Source organism: Panthera uncia, chromosome D1 (assembly GCF_023721935.1).
Source record: "Panthera uncia isolate 11264 chromosome D1, Puncia_PCG_1.0, whole genome shotgun sequence".
Classification (NCBI taxonomy): Eukaryota; Metazoa; Chordata; class Mammalia; order Carnivora; family Felidae; genus Panthera; species Panthera uncia.
In genome coordinates, this window is record NC_064808.1 from 102,152,657 (window position 1) to 102,172,753 (window position 20,097).

Here is a 20,097-nt window from a genome sequence, read left to right on the forward strand (position 1 = left end):
GTCTCCGTCTTTCCTGGATCCTGAGACAATAGCCCCAACCTTTTGCTCTAACTAGTTGAAGTTGAATTTCTATCATTTACAACCCAAAGAATTTTTATGAATATGTTTGGCAATGAATTTTCTGCTTTGGCTCTGGGAAGACGCTGGCCATGGTTTTTAGAAAATGAATTTCGGCTAGAGGCTCAGTGGCACCAGCTACAGCTCAGCTCTGGAATTTTAAGAAACAAGATGTTAGGCAGGGCCATCCAGGAAAGTCCATGTAACCTCTTTTAAGCAATGCTGTCTGGAAAAGTGTTTTATCTTATGGGGTGCACAAACAAAATCTTACCTTTGGCTTATGACCAAAGCCACTATGTGCAGAACATGATCAGTGAGCACCAGTTGTGAAACATGACCCTACAGCGTGATGCCAACCTCTCTAGGCAAACACAGCAGTCAAGAGTATGAAAACCAAAAAGAATGTGCATGACGAGCGGGTGAGGAAATGAGTTTGAATTAGCTTCACTCTGAGGCTTTATATAACTGCAGCAGTATTTGGGGAGTATTTATCAAATCCTATTTCTTCCTTTTTGGGTGATATGAAATTACCTTCAGTGGTTGAAATCGGCTTTGCTCGTTGAAGGCTTGATTTTGTTACCCCTGTTTCTCTCTTTCAGGACTCACAGATAGCTGCCCGGTTCCTACAGTCGGCCAATGTTCCACTCCCTGTGGCAGCAGAAAAATATCACAACCAATAAATCAGAAATATTCCAAACAGACTCTAGGTTCAATATTTGTTTGTGTCTGTTTCACTGTAAGAGTGTTATGTTTTGGGGGGGCGCCTGGGTGGCTCAGTCGGTCAAGCGTCTGACTTCAGCTCAGGTCATGATCTCAAGGTTTGTGAGTTCAGGCCCTGCGTCGGGCTCTGTGCTGACAGCTCAGAGCCTGGAGCCTGCTTCCAATTCTGTGTCTCCCTCCCTCTCTGTCCCTCCCCCGCTCAGGCTCTGTCTCTCTGTCTCTCTCTCTCTCAAAAAAAATAAGTAAATAAACATTAAAAAAATTTAAAGAGTATTACGCTTTTCCCCTTGTCAAAGAGTATTATGCTGTTTCAAGGAGGGGTGAAATCACAGGAAATGAGGCTAAGACATAAGTCAGTCATGAATTACTCTTCTCATTTCTGCTTCTTAGTCTGGCCTGTCAAAGTAGCAGAAATTAGGAATTCAGATTATATAATATCATTGGACTTTAGAGAAATATTTACTCAGTAATGTCTTATGAAACTTTATTTGCAAACTTCAACTCACTTTGGGTATGACTATAAATCACATGATTCAAACTGACACTGAAAAATACCCAAGTGTCACAAAAATAAGTGAAAATAAGGTTGAAATAGTTCCTTTTTTTGCTACCATAATTAGAAAATGAAGCATTCTGCATAAGTACATTTTCTAAATGACCAAATATAATTTTTTAAATTACTGAAACTGAAGATTTTAAAGATTTTTAAAGAAACGTTTCTAGGACAGATCATGCATTTCCTTGTCTTACTATGTAGAATAGAAAACACAATAAAACTTATTTATTCAGTAAATATTTATTAAGCACCTAGTATATGCCAGGCACTGTGAGAGGTCCCCAAGCTATGAAGACACACATGATCCTGAACCCCATGAAGGTACATCTTAGCCATTTTCTAAGGACTCATGATTTTTGATGAATATGCATTACAGATCTGATACTTTAAAAAAATTTTTTTTGTAATGTTTATTTATTTTTGAGAGACAGAAAGATATAGAGCAAGAGCAGGGGAGGGGCAGAGAGAGGGAGACACAGGATCCGAAGCAGGCTCCAGGCTCTGAGCTGTCAGCACAGAGCCAGATGCGGGGCTCCAATACACGAACAGCGAAATCATGACCTGAGCCAAAGTCAGATGCTTAACCGACTGAGCCACCCAGGCACCCCACAGACGAGATGCTTCTAAGTGCTCCTGACTTACTTAGGACTCAACACCTTGTTAGTTTTGTTGTGGTCAAATCCAACAACTTTGTTTTGCCTCATGACTTCTAATTTGGGAATCTTATTTAATAAGACTTTGTACATGATTAGGTCACAAAAGAGATCTATATTTTCTTCTTTTCCTTATCATTTGATCCTTCCAAGTACAATTGTAGTCTAGCTCTGTATATTGTACAACAAAAGAATACAGTTTTATTTTTATTCATATCATCACATCATTTTTTTTTTCTTCTGTAGAGGTCCTTATGTATTCTCTGTTGGGAGAAATCCAAAATATTGTATAGATTTTGCTGCATTTGACTATTACTGGCATAGAGGGATTTTACTGAATTTTGTAAGTTGATCCATCCGACAGTAAAGCTAACCTCTCACATCACTTCTTTTTGATTACTTGTCGATTCTACTGGCTTTTCTGGTTAGATGATAATATTATCTGCATATGATAAGAGTTTAGGTATTTTTTTTTTAACATTCTTTATATCTTAGCTTTTTTGTCTTATAGTTAACTCACTAACCAGGAATTTGTAACGTAATGTATGTAATGTATGTAATGGTAAGCAGCCTTATTTTGTTTCCAATCTTAATGGAAAGTTTTAAAATTTCTCTGCTAAGAATGATGTTTGCTTTAGGTTTTTGGTACTTCATCTTTATTAAGTTAAGGAAATTTCCTTTTTCATTGCCAGTTTTTTGAGAAGTGTTTTAAAATTATAAATAGTTATTCAATTATATCAAATTATTTTTTCGCCTCAGTCAAGATAATCATATGATTATCTCATTTAGTTTAGTCATATGGTGAACTACACTGAACCAACCTTGTGTTTCTGGAATCAACCCCACTTAAACATAATGTACTATTTTTAAGACACTTTCGGGTTTCCTTAGCAAATATTTTTATTTAGGATCTTTTACCAATGTTCTTGCATAGAGCTGTAATTTTCCTTCTGTGACCTGTTCTTACCTACTTTGGGAATCAAGGTTAAGATTGATTAGTCTCATAAGAGTGTTTAAATAGTGTTGAATAGTTGGGGCGCCTGGGTGGCTCAGTCGGTTGAGCATCCGACTTTGGCTCAGGTCACGATCTCGCCTGAGTTTGTGGGTTTGTGAGTTCGAGCCCCGTGTTGGGCTCTGTGCTGACAGCTCAGAGCCTGGAGCCTGCTTCAGATTCTGTGTCTCCTCCTCTCTCTGCCCCTCCCCTGCTCATGCTCTGTCTCTCTCTGTCTCTCAATAATAAATAAACTTTAAGAAAAAAAAATCGTGTTGAATAGTGTCTCTTATTATTCTACACTTTATAATGACATATAAGGATATGTTCTTTGGATATGTGATAAAAGCAATCTATAAAATTACCTTGAGACTTGGGGCTTTTGCTGTGTGGAGAATTTTACTACCATTTCACTTTTTAAATTGTTATTTGTTTATTCAGGTTTTAGTTTTTGGACCAATTTTGACATTTGATATTTTTCTTTTTAACCATGTAGTCAGGCGAATCAGTTACTGTGTGAGTGTTATTCCCTTAGTTCCTGTTACAGCTGCTCTTCAGTTTCCCATAGTGTAATAATTTATCTGTGCACTTATACAGTATATAATATCATATAAAATTTATGAATTAGAGAATAGTACATGACATATACACAACGTTATATGAGATACTACATATGATATATACACAATATACAATACCTATTACATAAAGGTAAAAATACACTGTACCATGTATGGTATGATATACTTCAATATACATGTTCAATTACATATATAAGTAAAATATATAATAAAATATATGTGCAATAATACACCACACCAAGTATAACTGAAAGTTAAAAGCTATTGTATATATTATTCATAGTTATTCCTCTTCATGCTGTATTTATTGATCTCTGCACTGAGTGCCCCCTCTCCCTTTCGGGGCTCCCCCTGCACATTCTCACTCTCTCTGCCAACGCTTTGTTTCTGGTGCACATTTCCTCATGTAACCAGTTTCAGGTAGTTAATCTTCTCTACTTTTCTTTTGTTCTTTCACTCATTTCTCCCTCTTATCTTTACTGTTTCCTTATTTGGTCCTCTGGGGGAGGGGTGTGCTTGTTGCTACTTTTTTCCAGATTCTTGGGTTGAATGCTTAGCATTTGTCTCCAATATTTCTTATTGCTGGCAATGTGTCCCAAATGAGAAATTTCCCGCTAAGCACTTGTTTAACTGTGTTCTAACAATTTTGGCTTGCAGTATTTCCTTGTGTCTCTGTTATAAGTATTTTGCAATTTTCCTTAGGATATTCTTTTTAACCAAACGGTCATTTAATAGTACGTTACTTAGTTTTCAGCATAGGAAATTAAAGGAAAGTCTTGTTGCTGGATTCTAAGTTTATTGCATGATGATCAGAGAATATAGTCTGTGTGATGCTGGTTATTTGTAATTTAACACAAAGAGTTTTGTAAATATTCCATGTTTGCTCAAAAACAATGCACATTCTCTGTAGGGTATAAAATTCTCTACATCTATTGGTTTGAGCTTATCAATCATGTTATCCCAATATATAATCTTTTACTTGCTTGGTTTTTTGTTTTTACTCAATTTAAAAGTTTCTGAAAGGGCTGTGTTAAAGTCTCCAATTACTGATTTTCACTCTGCAGGACAATGCTTTACATATTTATAGGATATATTATTAGGCACATATATGCTCATTATTCTTACATCTTTGAATTACCATTCCTTTTACTAACATATAGCATCTTACACAACTCAACCAGGGAAATATCAGGGAAGTAAGAAAATTCTAGATGGCACAGACATGCAGGGATTTAGTAACCAATCCTATGTAAATGAGAAGATGGCTCCCATTGTTAGCTTGGAAATCTGGGTGGATGACAATAGGAATCACTAGGATAAGATACACAAAGGGCAAGAAGGAGTAGAAAAGATGAAATGAGTAAACCTTTATTCATCTATTTATTTCCTCATTAAGTAAATATTTATTGAGTGCTTATTATATGTTAGGTAGTATACTAGGCATATTTGCCCAGAAAGTTTTCAGGTTACGTTTAAGATAAATTAGCCCCATAACCTCATCAAAGTTTTGCTCATAAACCATCAAAGTATAAAGACAAATCATAATGTAGAGATTCATTTACAAGAAATTGAATGTAATGGACTTTCTATAGTGCATGGCACCTATAGAGAATTTCCAGGCTAGAAGTAGGTTTAAGATCAACAGATTAGCATGATTTACAAGCTACAACTTGATTCCAACTAAAAAATAATGAGTTTATTCTTACAAATGAAATGATCCTATCTATTAGCATCAAACTGGACCTATAGCATATCCTCTTTGAAGGTTTCAATCTGCAGTGAGTGCACGAATTACCTGGATGCTTGATAAAAATGCAGATTCCTGAACTTCAACCCCAGAGATTCAGGAGGTCAGGAGGGAGCCCGAGTGTCTACATTTACCAAGCTTCTCATCTTACTATGTATTTAGCAAGCTCCTCAGGTTACTACTGTATTTTGAGAAATGCTGCTGGACACTTTACTAATTCAAATTACTGGATGTTCATAAACAAAGAAACAGAATCCAAAAACTTACTGCCTCCAAGGCTGGGAATGGACAATTGCCAAACATGTAGATTTATTTAGATGAGATCTTGTTTCTCAGGGACTGCAAATTTGCTTCTTAAATACATTTAGAATGTTTAAAAAATGTATTAATATCGTCTAAGGGAAATAATCTCCATAGAAGGTATGAAAAACATAATTTTCTTACATTTCCAGCTACACAGTCTCCAAACTAGCCTTGTTTCTATATCTGCATAAAAGCTTTATTTTAATTTAATTCTATTTATTTTTAAGGCTTTATTTTTTTATTGCTAGGGATTCCTCTTTTAATAATGTCAGGCTCAGTGACCACACAGATTTTTTACTAGTCCCTTCCATTGTGGAAGAGACCCATCTTGTTGTTAGTTTCCTGGCTTAGGAAAGAGAGGGTAGTGAGCAAATTCTCTAGTTTTCTGTTAGCTGAGAAGATAAAAATTTACTCATTTTGACCCTGCTAAAATATTATTTTTTGCCTCCAGAAACTACCAAAAATCAGCAGCAAGTCACAGTGTCCTGTGATTTCTGGAAGCATCTTGGGAGCATTCTGGGGAAAAAAAAAATCCCATGATCACCCTTTATCCATAAGGAGATTTTTTTCTCTTCTCCCCACCCCCCCCACTTAGGAAAACACTCTAATTTGCTTCCTGCTGACAACTGAAGCAGGTTTGGGAAGCTATTCAACTTTAATAATAAAAAGACTCTATGTAGATTATAATCTGCTTAAATTCAGAACTGTTCTGGGATTAAGACACAGAAGTAAATTTGAAAATAGGGCTAAAATTGGATCAGGTTTAATATCCATGGTATTAAAGGGATAAAGACAATCATTATGTATTAGCAGATATGGACCTTTGGACTAGGATAACAAGGTTGCCCCCAAACTGAACCCTCAACAGATAGTGTAATGAATAAGCGTATATGATAGGCCATCCAGTTAGAGAATTATAAAAATTTATAGGCAAGCACTGTACAAGGGATTTTTCACAACATATTCTGAGCTGACAACTAGATTAAATGGAAAAACATGTACAAGATTGGAAGAGGGCCATTGTGAATGGAAAAGTACACACTGCAACCAAAATGAGCATCATCAAACATGGGGCCGTTGGAGCACCTAGATTTAACCCAACAACGAATGACCCTGCAGCAGAATGAAGGTGAAGACACACACCAGGCTGGCAGACGGAGGAGGACACAGGGGTGCCCACGATTTGAAAACCTAGGGGTACATAGTATCTCCCATGATGAAAAGTGACTGCTATGTTTTAGTGACGGTCTCAGGTGATTAGAGCCTACACTGTCTCTCTTACCTGCTGATCTCATGATGCCTTATCAAAAGATTAATGATCTTTATTCAGTACGAACTGTTAATACTAAGCCCAGGGGGGGCAGTCAGTGATATCTCCAGTCTTCTAAATTCAACTACTTGGTTGATTAATTGTTCTGGAATTTTGACAGGGACTGGTACTGGCTTTACTGGCTTCTCACGTTTATAGCCCATTCTTTCTTTCTCTTTGAAAACCAGAATAACGTTTGCCGGTCTTAAGTCCTGGTTATTAGAAAATACATACTTAAACCACAGTGAGATCATCATGAACATGTACTGGTAATCATACGCTTCCCCGGGGGTGGGGGGCGGGGGGTGGGGAATATAAAATGATTAAAATTGTGTTGAAAAACAGTCTGGCATTTTCTTAAAAAGTTAAACATGCACTAACCATATATCCAGCCATTCTACTCCTAGGTATTTACCTGAGACAGTTGAAAACATGTACACACAAAACTTGTGTGCAAATGTCTGTAGCTGTTCTATTTGTAATAGCCAGGTACTGCAGTCAATCCCAACATCCATCACTAAGTAAAGAGATAAATGAACTACAGTATATCTATGCCGTGGAATACTACTTAGCAATAAAAAGAACTATCTGTACACACAACAACATGGATGAATCTCAAAATTGCTATCATTTAGCAATTCTTTCATTAAGAACCAGAAAAAGAAAGAGTGTATATTACGCCACATATTTAAAACTCTAGAAAATATGAACAAATCTATTGTGACAGAAGAGAGATCAATGGTTTCTGGTGACAGGGGTGGACAGGAAGGGAAAGATGGAATTATAAAGGGGTACAGGAAACTTTTGGGGTGATAGATTCTTGATTATGACACGGGCTTCACAGGTGTATACATATGTCACCAGTAATCAAAATGTATACTTTACATATGTGCAGTTTATTGCATGTCAATTATGTCTCACTAAATCTCAATAAAACATAAAATAAAGTGATTGCCTTTCACCATTAGTGTTGGGAACAGAAAGAAGGCATCGCAGTAAGACACGTGTCGGGAGGTCCAATAGCATGTGCAGAAAGAACCATTAGGGTTTCATGATCCCTGCTCAAACTGGTTTCACCCATAGTTTTAGCTAACAAATATATATTTTGTAGCTGGCAAGCAAGGTAAATTATATGATGACCATAAAAGCTTTGGTATGGTGACAGCCATACAAACAAATGACTAAGGAAATAAATGTCCCATTAAATGAAAAATAGCACCAACTTAAGAGAAAGACGACCTTACTTCCCGTTGGAGTTTCCTCTGACACATTATTGACAAGTGGCTCGTGTTGGATCGGGTGAGCCTCTATTTGCCGCTCTGGCATTGGATGATTATGTATACTAATTGGGCATAGAAATAGAATTTTGTGAAAACGCCCATCTTGTGAAGCTTCTTTGTTCTAATTTCTAGCATAGATTGCCTGCTGCTTGAACCCAAAGTATATTCCCTCTTACTGGCCCTTAAGCCAGTGGTCCTTATTTTAAATGCAGATTCTGAGGCCACAGCCAAGACACTGAGAAAGTCTGAGGAAAGGCCCAGGAATGTGCATTTTATAAATAGGTGGTATGAGACAGAGGGTCTGAACACCATGCTTGATTCTCTAAGCCTGAGGACAAAAGATGACGTCTCATCCGTACCATCCGTCCACATTACAGACTATCAAATCTACAAAACAGCTCCTTAACACGTTACCAGCTTTTTAAATCACAGGGTCTTTCCACATCTTATCCCTTCATGGGGAACACATTTTAAACCATTTGTATTGCTTCACCTACCAGAAAAGTCAGTCAAAAACAGAAACTTTTCACAGCATCTACTGCTCTATCATCAGCCTTGGAGGTTTATAGATTACTGAAATAATTGCGATATTAGAGGATGGGCCCCCTGCTCTGCATCTGCTATATATTATTCTGCAGGCATAATAACCTCGATAAGCTTGTGTACAAGCAATTCAATTTCAAATGTGGGTTGGTGGAGGCACTGAGTACCCTAAGTACAGATTCCAGAACATGTTCGAAATAACCACTACAAGATGTTCTGGAATTGAGCTATAATGTTAGCCTAACAGATATTGGCAGGCATTCTTTTTTATTTGATAAAACAAATAAGGCAGTGGAATTTATTGTACTATTTAGTAGGGGAAACAAAGCAAAAACCTGTAAGAGAAAACAAAGAAGCTCTTTTGCTTTTAACAAAGAAACTAATGTAAATGCCTTAAAAGGGGGGCTGCTTATCATCTTGGGCAACTTGCCCACATCTGGACCTCAGCATCGCGTGCGTGGACTTCCTCGTCTCCTGGGCCCTCCCCCAGCCCTCTCTCAGCCAATCGATTGCAACATCCTTATTGGACTGACCTGCACAGCATTTCTCAGCTCGTCCTCTTGTCTCCATGGCCTGTCACCTGGGTCAGGCCTTCCTCACCTCTCACCTGACCATTTGCTACAGCCAAGGCCAATGCAGCGTAAGTCTCCACGTGTGGTCTTCAGACCTGCAGCATCAGCACCTCCTGGGAACTCGTTAGGAATGCAAGTTCTCAAGCCCCTCTCCCGACCTCCTCCAGACTTCCTCCAGACACCGTGGGGGTGGAGCCCAGCCATGGCTGATTTAACAAGTCCTTTGGGTGACTGCTCGCTCAAGACTGAGAACCATTGCTCTGAGCGTCGTCCCCTTGGTGGGTCCTCTTCCTAGCCACAATTATTTTACCCACCACTGACAAAGAAAATTTCCAAAGCATAGATATGATCATATCGCTCCTGAGGGTGAAAGCCTTCAACCTCCCTGATTGTTAATACCGGTAACATGGAATGTCTCCTGGGCACTCCCTCTGTGCTAGGCAGAGTGGCTCCCGGCTGAGCATAACGGATATTTAGGACACGCACGAGGTGTGGATGTGTGACCACCTACTCTTTGTGGTATCTGCAGTGGTCCCCATCAGTGGCTCCCAGCCCTGGATGCACATTAGAGTCACCTGGCAGGCTTGGTAAAAATATACCACCCAGGAACAATTAAGTGGGTCGTGTATCATGTTTTCAGAAGCTCCCTGAGACGATGTGTGTGAACTGGGGTTGAGAGCCACCAATCTCTGTGACCCCTATCTTCTCAGCCTGATTCTCCCACAGCTAAGGTGGCTTTGTCCCCATCGGCAGTGGTGGCCACTGCCTTGCCTCTGGCTCTGTCATCCATCTCGTTCTTGGACAAAGGAAGGTAAGAAACTGGGGGGCGGTGGCTGAGCTGACTCGGCATCCTGTCATCTACAATCCACCCAGTGTCTCCAGTTTAGAAACTGCCCTGGTCTCTCTGCACTCCACTTTCTACACCGCAGCCTGAGTGAGCTTGTTAAATCTGAGTGGTCTTATGCTCAGACCCCTCCCTCCACCGGGCTTCCCATCCCATTGACAGTAAAAGCACGAGTTCACCCCATGACTTACGTATCTTCTCCTTTTCCCCCACCCCTCATGCCATTCACCTATTGCCTCTCTGGCCTTAGCAACTAGTACTCTCCCTCCAGCTTACTCCACTCCAGCCACCCGAACTTCTCACCATTTCTTAGGCACACTCCTGCCTCAGGATCTTTGCACGTGCTGCTTCCTCTGCCTGCAATCATCCTCCCCTACTTAACCACTTTCCTTCCTCCTTTACCTCTTTCAGGCCACAGCTGTTATCTCAGTAAGGCCTGCCCGGACCATTCTATTTAAAATTGCTAACATCTTCTCTGGGTTCCCTGCTTTCATCTTTGCTTTATTTATTTATGGTGTTTATTATCTACCTCTCAACACAAACTTTGCAAGGGAGGGAGCTTTGTCTGCTGTATCCCAGGACTTAGACAAGTGTGTGCACATAGTGAGTGCCTAATAAATATTGCTAGAATGAATGAATGGCTGGGCCCATGCCCATCTCATAGTCCACAGTGGAGCCTGGGCCTCTGTCTTGACCCCTAGGTGGCCTCTCCTCTATCCCAGGCCATCTAAGACAGGATCTCTCCTCTGGCCTGGCCTACAGGGATGATAGAACTGCTTGGCACACCAGCCAGGGTGCTCATCCCTCCTGCCACATCTAGTTCTGCCTCTGCCCTGCCTGCGCTCCTCTGTTAGCCCAACTGGCTCAGCCCAATCCTGCTGCCTATTTCGACAGGTGCCTATTGGCATGTGGTAGATACACTAAGTATATTAGTCTATACCATTCTGGTGGAAAACACCAGTGGGCAGGTCTGTCCCATTTATCTCGGGAGCTCTAACAGAGGATCCATCATGTATCACCAACACTGAACCAAGATCCAATGTTATATCTATTTATCTTTCTATTGTCCATCCTCCCTGGACTATAAGCTCCAAGGGACAGAGATTTCCATTTCTTGTTGTTGTTGTTTATTGTAGTTCTCCAGTGCCAACACAGTGACTGACCCATCGTCGTCACACATTACATAAATATTTGTTGAATGAATAAATGCATCCCACGGTTATTGGTTAAACACGTCGCTGCCACTGCTGATTTCTCAAGGTATGAAAATTAAATAAGAAAAGCAACACGGCACTGATTCCATTTCAGAGAATTTACAGAGTGGGCTGCCAGGATTCCTGGTTCACACCCTTCATCATTCACACCCTTTGTTGCTTGGTCCTGAAAGGGGAGTCAGCAAGAAATAAATCACATGTGTGGAAAGTCACTTTAGGAATGCTAGTAAAGGTATAAGATAACACAAATGGAGTTTCACAGCCATATATTACAAAATCAACAAACACCTATTGCAAAACCTGAAAAATTGACATCTAGACATTTGCAAACTTCCAGATGTGAGATGACAGGTGGGACCAAGCAGATATGTAATTGATATTTTTACTTTTCATGGTGAGACGCAGCCTTAAGGAACTTAGAAGAACAATTGTAAAGTAAGCTACATTCTCTTATGCTGAAGAAAAATGGCGATTTATGGTGCTTTCCTATGACGATATTTCCTGGGCCACAACAGTCTTGGGAACAGAAAGCAAAACAAAAGAAAACAAAACATCTGACACTTCTGATGGTCACAGAAGTGCTGGTTCTTTGTCTTGCCTCTGACGGGAACAGGAAGTACAGGGACAGTGTCTTATTCTGGGGGCACCGTGAAGGAGACCTGCGTACGTCATCTCATCTGGTTGTCCTAATCGTCTATGAGGAAGAAGTAATTATTCCCAAGTAAAAAATAAGGAAAATGAAGTTCAGCAAAATCTAAGTGACTTTAAGGTAGGAATTTGGGGACACCAGAAGGACGGACGTTCCCTCTGCTTTCCCTTCCCCCTGACCTCCACGCATCACCCACCCCCAGGCTCCTCCCCTCCTCAGCTATTTGCGAGACTTGCTCATGGCCGTGGATACACTTACACTAACACGGAAGCATAAATATTTAGTGCAAACACAGGACATGCTCATACTAAAAATCATTTATTGCTTATCTGAAATTCGAATGGAACTGGCTGTCTTGTATTCTTATTTTCTGAATCTGACAATCCTATTTCTGGTATTCCTTTGGAAAGAATTACTCTTTTTGTGCCGCGATAGAAGAGGATTTAACTAAAAATAACAGAATGTGGAGGAAAACCGTAGGAAGTACTTGTACATCTTAACCTCTTAAGTACTTGTACATCTTACTCTCACCTCATTAGCCTGCAATGCCACTAACCAGACTGGGTCGTAAACCACCATTATTTGTGAGCTTGTTTTTCCCCCAACAGATGACGAGAGGCTGCGGGGAGGAGGATTATTTGCACAACCCATTCCATGCGTTTCCTTAGCACGTCATTCAGTGCCCCCTCAAAGGGGCACCATCTGTTGGAGTATCCAAGCAAACTGGTCCCACCCAGAGGAATGAGGGAGGACAAGGGCGGGGGGGGATGTGGATGATTGGCGGGGAGGTATGACCTTACCCGAGTGGGAAATATACTCAGTCCTGTGTACGGAATACACAGATTCCATATTTGCGAATTCACCTGCTGGCAAACATTTATTTGTGACCCCCTAATCAATACCTGTGGCCCTTCAGTCATCATTCACAGATGTGCACAGAGCAGGAAAACGTCGGAGTCAATGGACACGCACGTTCCCAGCCTAACCTAGAGAGAGCAAGGGGAGGCTTGGCTGGCTTGTTTTATCTCTCCTAGTGTAAACAAGAGTCCTTCGTACAGTGTATTAGGTACCACGTCTTCCACATTTTTGTACTTTTTGTGGGTGATTTCATTGTTTGGAATGGCCCCAAAGTGCGGCCTAGTGTTGCTAAGCACAGAAAGGCTGTGATGTGCCCTGTGGAGCAAATATGTGTGTTAGATAAGCCTTGTTCAGTCATGAATTAGTCATGCTATTGGCCATGAATCCAATGTTAATGAACAATTTTATATATATATATATATATATATATATATATATACACACACACACACATATATATACACACATATATATGTATATATATGTATATATATGACATATGCACGATCAATATAACATAATATATAATCAGCTATATACACAATAAGTCATCTTTAAACAGAAACACTTAATCAAACATGCTTAGGTGTCGATCTGTTGATGAAAGTATGACCATGGCTCACGGGAACATGGCTCCCCTAGGAGCCGTGATTCAGTATTCTCTCATTTAAGGTTCATAGCGACCTGACACCCTAACTGCTGTGCATAATGAGAATCAACTTCTATCTCCTAGATTTTTTCATTTCTAGGATCATGACAGTTAATTCATCATGCTGGCATATGGACAACTTTGGGTCAGAGAGATAGATTACTTAAAACACTTCTCTCAAAAGAGGGAAAAAGCCTGGCAGACCGTGATATTAGAAACTGGAGAGGGGATCCAATGGACTTGCTACTTTTTCCCAAAACCGAAGGTGATCCTTTTGAGAACATTCCAGAAGCAAGCCTTCCTGTTTCTGGCATTGGCTTTTTCTTTACAAACTTAATTTTTATTCCTACTTCTCAAGGAGAAAGTTTCCTGGCAGCAGGTGATGGTGCTGATGGGATTTTATCTCGGGATCAGATATCTTTTTGTTCGGCTCCGAGAAAAATCCAAGCAATGGATTGCTTCAGAGCTTGACAAGCATAGGGTTAAGATGTCCATGAGATTTTTATTAATGTAGCCAGGAGAGGCCAGAAAAAGCCGATTTATCGATGTCAGCCCCCTTAACCCCATTTTGCCTGAATGACTCAATCATCAATTGCACAGGATCTTGTTTCTTCTGGGAATGCTAAAGGCTGTTAGAATTAAATTACCATCGCTCAAACATTTTGTACTTGTTGCTTTTGAAAGAAAGCCTTGTCCAAAAGGCCTCTTATCTCCTGGAGTGAGGTACAGAAATCCTTGAACAAAACCAGACAGGTGGATTAGAAGATGTTCTCCGAGTCCTTCTTTCTTTTTTTTTGAAGTTAGACAGAAACAGGCTCTTCAACCCCTGACTGGGTGGGAGGTGTTTGTGAATCAGCAGCTCCTTCTTTCAATTCCCTCCTCCTTCAGTGCGTCAGGCTCAGCAGACTCAGCCAGGGGCAGAGTGGTGAAGGGACTCGCCCGGATTTTGCTATTTCTTTACCTCCCTCATCAAGGTCTCTGGTGTTCATTCTCCATCCTCACTTTTAGGGAAAAAATATCAAGTAAAGGAGTTTCTGAGAGTACACATTGATAAAACCATTTTTGGGGGCAACTGGCAATATCAATTTGAATTTGGAATGTGCCTACCCTTTAACCCGGCAATTTCACTTTGGGAAATTTATCCTACAAATAAATACACACACAAATATCTGTGGATACAAATGACCACGAAGTCCTGTTTTTAACAGTAAAAAAAAAAAAGAATCCCCAAAACAACAACAAAAAACCCCTAGAATTAACCTACAATGTCATATGTGAAATCCATTAAAGAACAAGGCATCTCTCTCTGTACTGACTTCAAATGATGTCTGCTAACCAAACATGGCAGGCTGCAGGAAATGTACAGTATAGTCTAGTTGTGTGAACAGAACATGTGTGCTTAGAAAATGTGTCAAAGGATGATCACAATCTGTTGATCATGGTAATCTCGGTGGCCATTTGAATTGGGAAATGGCAGGTTGGGGGGAGGGTTGGAGCTGAGGGGTGGCTTTTCATTTGTATTTTACATATGTTTTATGGTTTATTTTATTACAGTAAACATTTCTTACTTTTATGCTGCTGTAAAAACACATTTTACGAAAGATTCCGAAAAGTTTTATTTTTCATTCTAGGAACTTCTGTGGAGAGGTAATGAATAACACCACCTCTTGGATAATGACACGTCACAGCGTTGGGCCGCTGTGTTCATGATGTGCTGACTCCATGGTCCACTTCATTGATGCTGGATGGATTTAGATGCTTTACGCCTCATTTCTGGGCTACCTTTCATATGGTTATCTGTGACACACTGAAGAACAGGTATGGAGAATATTTAGCCATGAGAGGATTAGCTGCCAAGAAGTGGGGTCCAGTTAGATGGGGCCTAACTGGTGTGCAAGAGTTGGGGGCTTAGAAAGTGACCACTCAGTCACTAAAACTTAATGACCTTGACCAATGTGATTGGTTCTGAAGTAACACTACTGAAAACTCATCCTTGACATATAGCAGGAGCAAGAAAGAGGGCAAGTAAAATGCTGCACTGATCTGAATCCAGAAGGAGAAATCCAGAAACTCTGCTTTCAACAGTTTCATCCATAATCAGTTCAAAAGACATTTGTGGCCTAGTCACTGTATTTGTTGACGTGTGCTGTGTAAAAATATATTCTTTGAGCTTTGACCAATTGATTGATTCATTCAGTTATTCAGCCAGCATGGACAGAGCTCCCGCTATGTGCTAAGCCCTGGGTGTCATTTAAATAGTAAAATGATCACTCACTCATGCTTAGCAAAGCCCACAAGAAAATACTCAAGCATTTGAGTGCCGAGGAGTCGAGCATAGCTGAGGTGTGAAGTGCCGACTTCCGTTACTACAAATCAACACTAGCGTCTGTTGTAATATATTGCTTATTTGAAAATGCTAATAAAGAAACTTCCCTGAAAGTGATAGGCAAAATGTCCTCATTCAATTTTAAGCTGTCATGTTTCTTTTTTTTTCTTTTTTTCTTTTTTATTTTATTTTTTTAATTATTTTTTTATTTTTTTATTTTTTATTTTATTTATTTTATTTATTTATTTATTTTTTATTTTTATTAAAAAAAAATTTTTTTTAACGTTTATTTATTTTTGAGACAGAGAGAGACAGAGCATGAACAGGGGAGGGGCAGAGAGAGAGGGAGACACAGAATCTGAAACAGGCTCCAGGCTCTGAGCAGTCAGCACAGAGCCCGACGCGGGGCTCGAACTCACGGACCGTGAGATCATGACCTGAGCCGAAGTCAGACGCTTAACCGACCGAGCCACCCAGGCGCCCCATAAGCTGTCATGTTTCAAAACAAGTAGGAATCAGATGAGTCAATAGCGCAAAAAAATTCTTTTGGCCAAAGTCCGCAAAAAGAAACTGGGAACCGTTTTTATTTCAGATCTCCAGGAAAATATCAAAGGAGAGACGGCCTCATTCAGAGGAAAAGATCCATATCATCTACAAGGATCCCTCAAGGAGAAGACAACAGACAAGCAGGGGGTGGGGGGGCCAACATAAAGACTCACCTCTGAGCAAATGAAAAAACAGAAACAGGCCAACATAGGAATCTTGTACGAGGACCTGTGAGAGCGGCTTCTGGCGCTTCCTGCCAAGCCCAGAGAGGATCCCAGCTCCTCTGTGGTTCTCTTCTGGACTGAAATAAGAAAAAGACAAATTCATTATTTCTTCTGCCTGCCTAAGAAACATATTCCTCCTCCCCTCTCAGATATCACCTATTTCACTGCCCCCCCAACCCTTTTCTGTTAACCAACAATTTTTGCTGAATCTATGAGTCTGTTTTTTTTGTTTTGTTTTGTTTTGGGTGGTTTTCTGTTTTGTCTTTTAGATTCCACATATAAGAGAAATCATACAGTATTTGTCTTTCTCCATCTGACCTATTTCACTTAGTATAATACCCTCCAGGTCCATCCAGGTTGTTGCAAATGGCAGAATTTCATCCTTTTTTATGGCTGAGTAATATTCCATTGTATGTATATGTGTAGGTATATATATGTACAGGTATATAGGTATATATACATATTACATATGTATATGTATACATATATGTAATACAATATTACATATTACATGTACATATTACATACATATTACATAATACATATAATACATATACTATATATATATATATATATATATATATATATATATATATATATATACCACTTCTTCTTTATCCATTCATCTATAGATGGACACTTGGGCAGCTTCCAAGTCTTGGCTATTGTAAATAATGCTGCAATAAACATAGGGGTGCACATATTTCTTCCAATTGGTGTTTGAATCTGTGTTTTGACACGGGTTCCCAGTGCTCCAGAGAGAAGAGAAACAAAGACATGTAAATACAAACATTCTTCACCCTGCTCTCACCCACCTGGAGGTGAACTTTGGGTTGCTACTTATTGTGTGACAGGCAGTACGCTAAGTATTTCAGTAAAAATAGTCAACATTTACTGAGCCCTTATGAACTGTTGGGTAACTTTAAGTTTTACATAGATTAAGTCACTTGATCGTCATAGTTTACCTGTAAGGTTGGTGTTCTTACTCTGTTTCACAGAGGAGAAAAGTGGGGCACTGAGAGGTTAACTTGTCTAACATACCACAGTGAGGGTTTGAACCTGGGCAGTCTGACTCCCAAGTCTGCTCTTGTATGTGATATGACAATGCCTCTCCATTCTTTATCTCACTTAACTCTTACCCCAGACATCTGCCCTAGGGACAATTACTCTCCTCATTTCACTGATGAGGAAGCAAAGCCTTGAAAAGGCTGAGTGAACTTGCCCAAGATCACAAAATGTTTCATTTTGGTAGACTACCCTGGATTCAAACTCAGATTTATTCAGTTTCTATCATTCTCTTTTATAGCATCTTGTAATTCCCTTCACTAACCTACATACTTAAAAGACTGTACTAATATCTTCTAGGTCATGGAGATGGCTTGCTGTTGGACTAACGAGTTGAGTGAGGTCCTAGGTTTCCCACTGAGGAGCTGAGTGACTGGGTTATACCCCATGGCACCTCTCTGCCTGCCAGCCATTCTCTACCCTCCCCTGCTCTTCCCTGTGTTCAGGGACCACCTCATCCTGCTCATTTGTCCTCTGGCCTCCTGTTGGGTTCAGCTAATGGGGTATTTAACACAGTGCTTACCCTTGTCCTTCCTTGCCCCCTTCCCCCCCCCCCCACTGTGGCCACTGGTCCCCTTAGGTGGCTCTTCTTCTATGGCTCTCACTCTCCCTGGAGGATGATAACATCATGCCTCCCTGCTAACCCACCACCCAGCCCCTTTGAGCCTAGAGATGATAACAGCTCTCCAGTTGTTAGTTTCCGGGTGCTTCATCATGTCTTATGGATGGGTGCACTATTTCTTGACAGAGCTCTGACTGATTGAAGACCCTAAAACAAGGCATGCAGATTTTCTGCCTCAGTTTCCTTTAATGTAAAATGGGGATATGATATCTACCCAAATGGTACTATCATATTTCAATTGCTCAGGACAGTACCTGACCCAAGGTAAGTGGGCACTAGATAGCAGCCATTTAAATGATCATTTTCATCATGACTATTCCATGCCCTGAGGACCTCAGGCACTGATCACCCATGATATGTGACTAGGCAGGATTATCATAAACAGCAGGAATTCATGCCTCCTTAGCAATCTCAGTGGGAGTACAAAAGTGGGTCTCCATGACCCGTGACTCTGTGGCCAGTACACTCTTTACCTTTCACTAAGGCTGGCCATTAGAAATAACAAAGTTTGGTTTTTTCGAGATCATACTTTTTAAATTGACCACATGCTGTGCTTAATTCTTAAGTACTTAATTCTGACAGTGACTTTAAGGAGTGGTTCCCAGTTATAACTCAGACGAAGTGGCCTACCCAGGGTCAGCCACAGGCAATGAGGCTGCGATTAAACTCATGCCGAACTCACATCTCTCTGTCCCTGAAGCCTGGTTCTGTGGTCCCTGTGGGAGCTTGAGGGGGGATGGCCATCAACAGCAGGATCTCCCTGCTTCCTTCCAAGAGGAAGCTCAGCTTTCTTAGTGGTGCATATCCAACAATACAACACTCGCCTCCCTTCTTCCCCCCACCAAGCCTACTTATTATTCTGTGATACAGGAGGCAAACTGGGTCCCCCAGGGTGCCTAATGAGTTTGGTAAGCCAGTAAAAGGGGCAATGCTGAGTCTTGAGGTGGGTGTGTGTGATTAAGCTGTGGGGACTTCAAAGTGAGGTCAGGGGTCTGTGGAATCTATCAAAGGAAGCTTCTTGCCAGGAGCCACACAGAAGGATGACAGAGGGAGAGGGACTCCTGCGGAGAGGGAGGGCTGGCTGGGGGCTCGAGAGGGAACAAGAGGCTGGCAAGGCAAGCACAATAAAGGCGTCAGCAGGGATGAGGCCTCTGCATCCCCACATGAGTGATGGGGTTCCTACTAATGAGAAGCTTGGAGACAGAGTGGGCCCCAATGAGCCCCGGAGGCAGAGGAGGAGACGAGGGGTGCCCGTGCCAAGAGCGCTGACAGAGATCTTGGCTGCAAAGCCGCCCAGGACAGGGAGCTCAAATTTGCTTTCTCATTAGCTGAAATATTTGGAATAAATAAACGGATGTCTCTGGAGCCCATGTTATTGCATTTGGAATCATCTGTCATCAGGTTTGGGAGAAGGAAAGACATTCATGCCTCTGAAGTATATCCATTTTGAAAATACTTGAATAGACTGGTCACTTGCGGGAAAGAAAAGATGCACTTATATAGGTTTTCCCCTCCCCACCCCATGCTCAAAAAAAACACTCCATGTGTACATTAACCTTACAAAAAGAAAAGAAAAGAACCCCCTAGGCTTTCTTGCTGACTAAGAGAGAAGGAGTAGACAGTTGTCTCACTGAGGATGCTCGGCAGGGAGCTGGGGACCTTGACATAACCTTAACACATTTAGTGAGGGGAGTCTTTCTCCATATGACATCTTCTAGGGATGGGCTTTGAGAATCTCTAAATAAACCTCACATTGAGTAAATACCTGCAATATATATATATATATAT

The 20,097-nt window shown here is 40.7% G+C and overlaps 1 long non-coding RNA gene across 1 annotated transcript in view; it reads left to right on the plus strand.

The window, feature by feature from the left end:
- The first annotated feature begins 489 nt into the window (after positions 1-489).
- Positions 490-20,097, plus strand: part of LOC125910102 (uncharacterized) — a 238,765-nt gene continuing 219,157 nt past the window's right edge. Inside the window, exon 1 of the long non-coding RNA XR_007453857.1 lies at positions 490-861. This is a non-coding gene — a long non-coding RNA (uncharacterized LOC125910102). The remainder of the gene's footprint in view (positions 862-20,097) is intronic.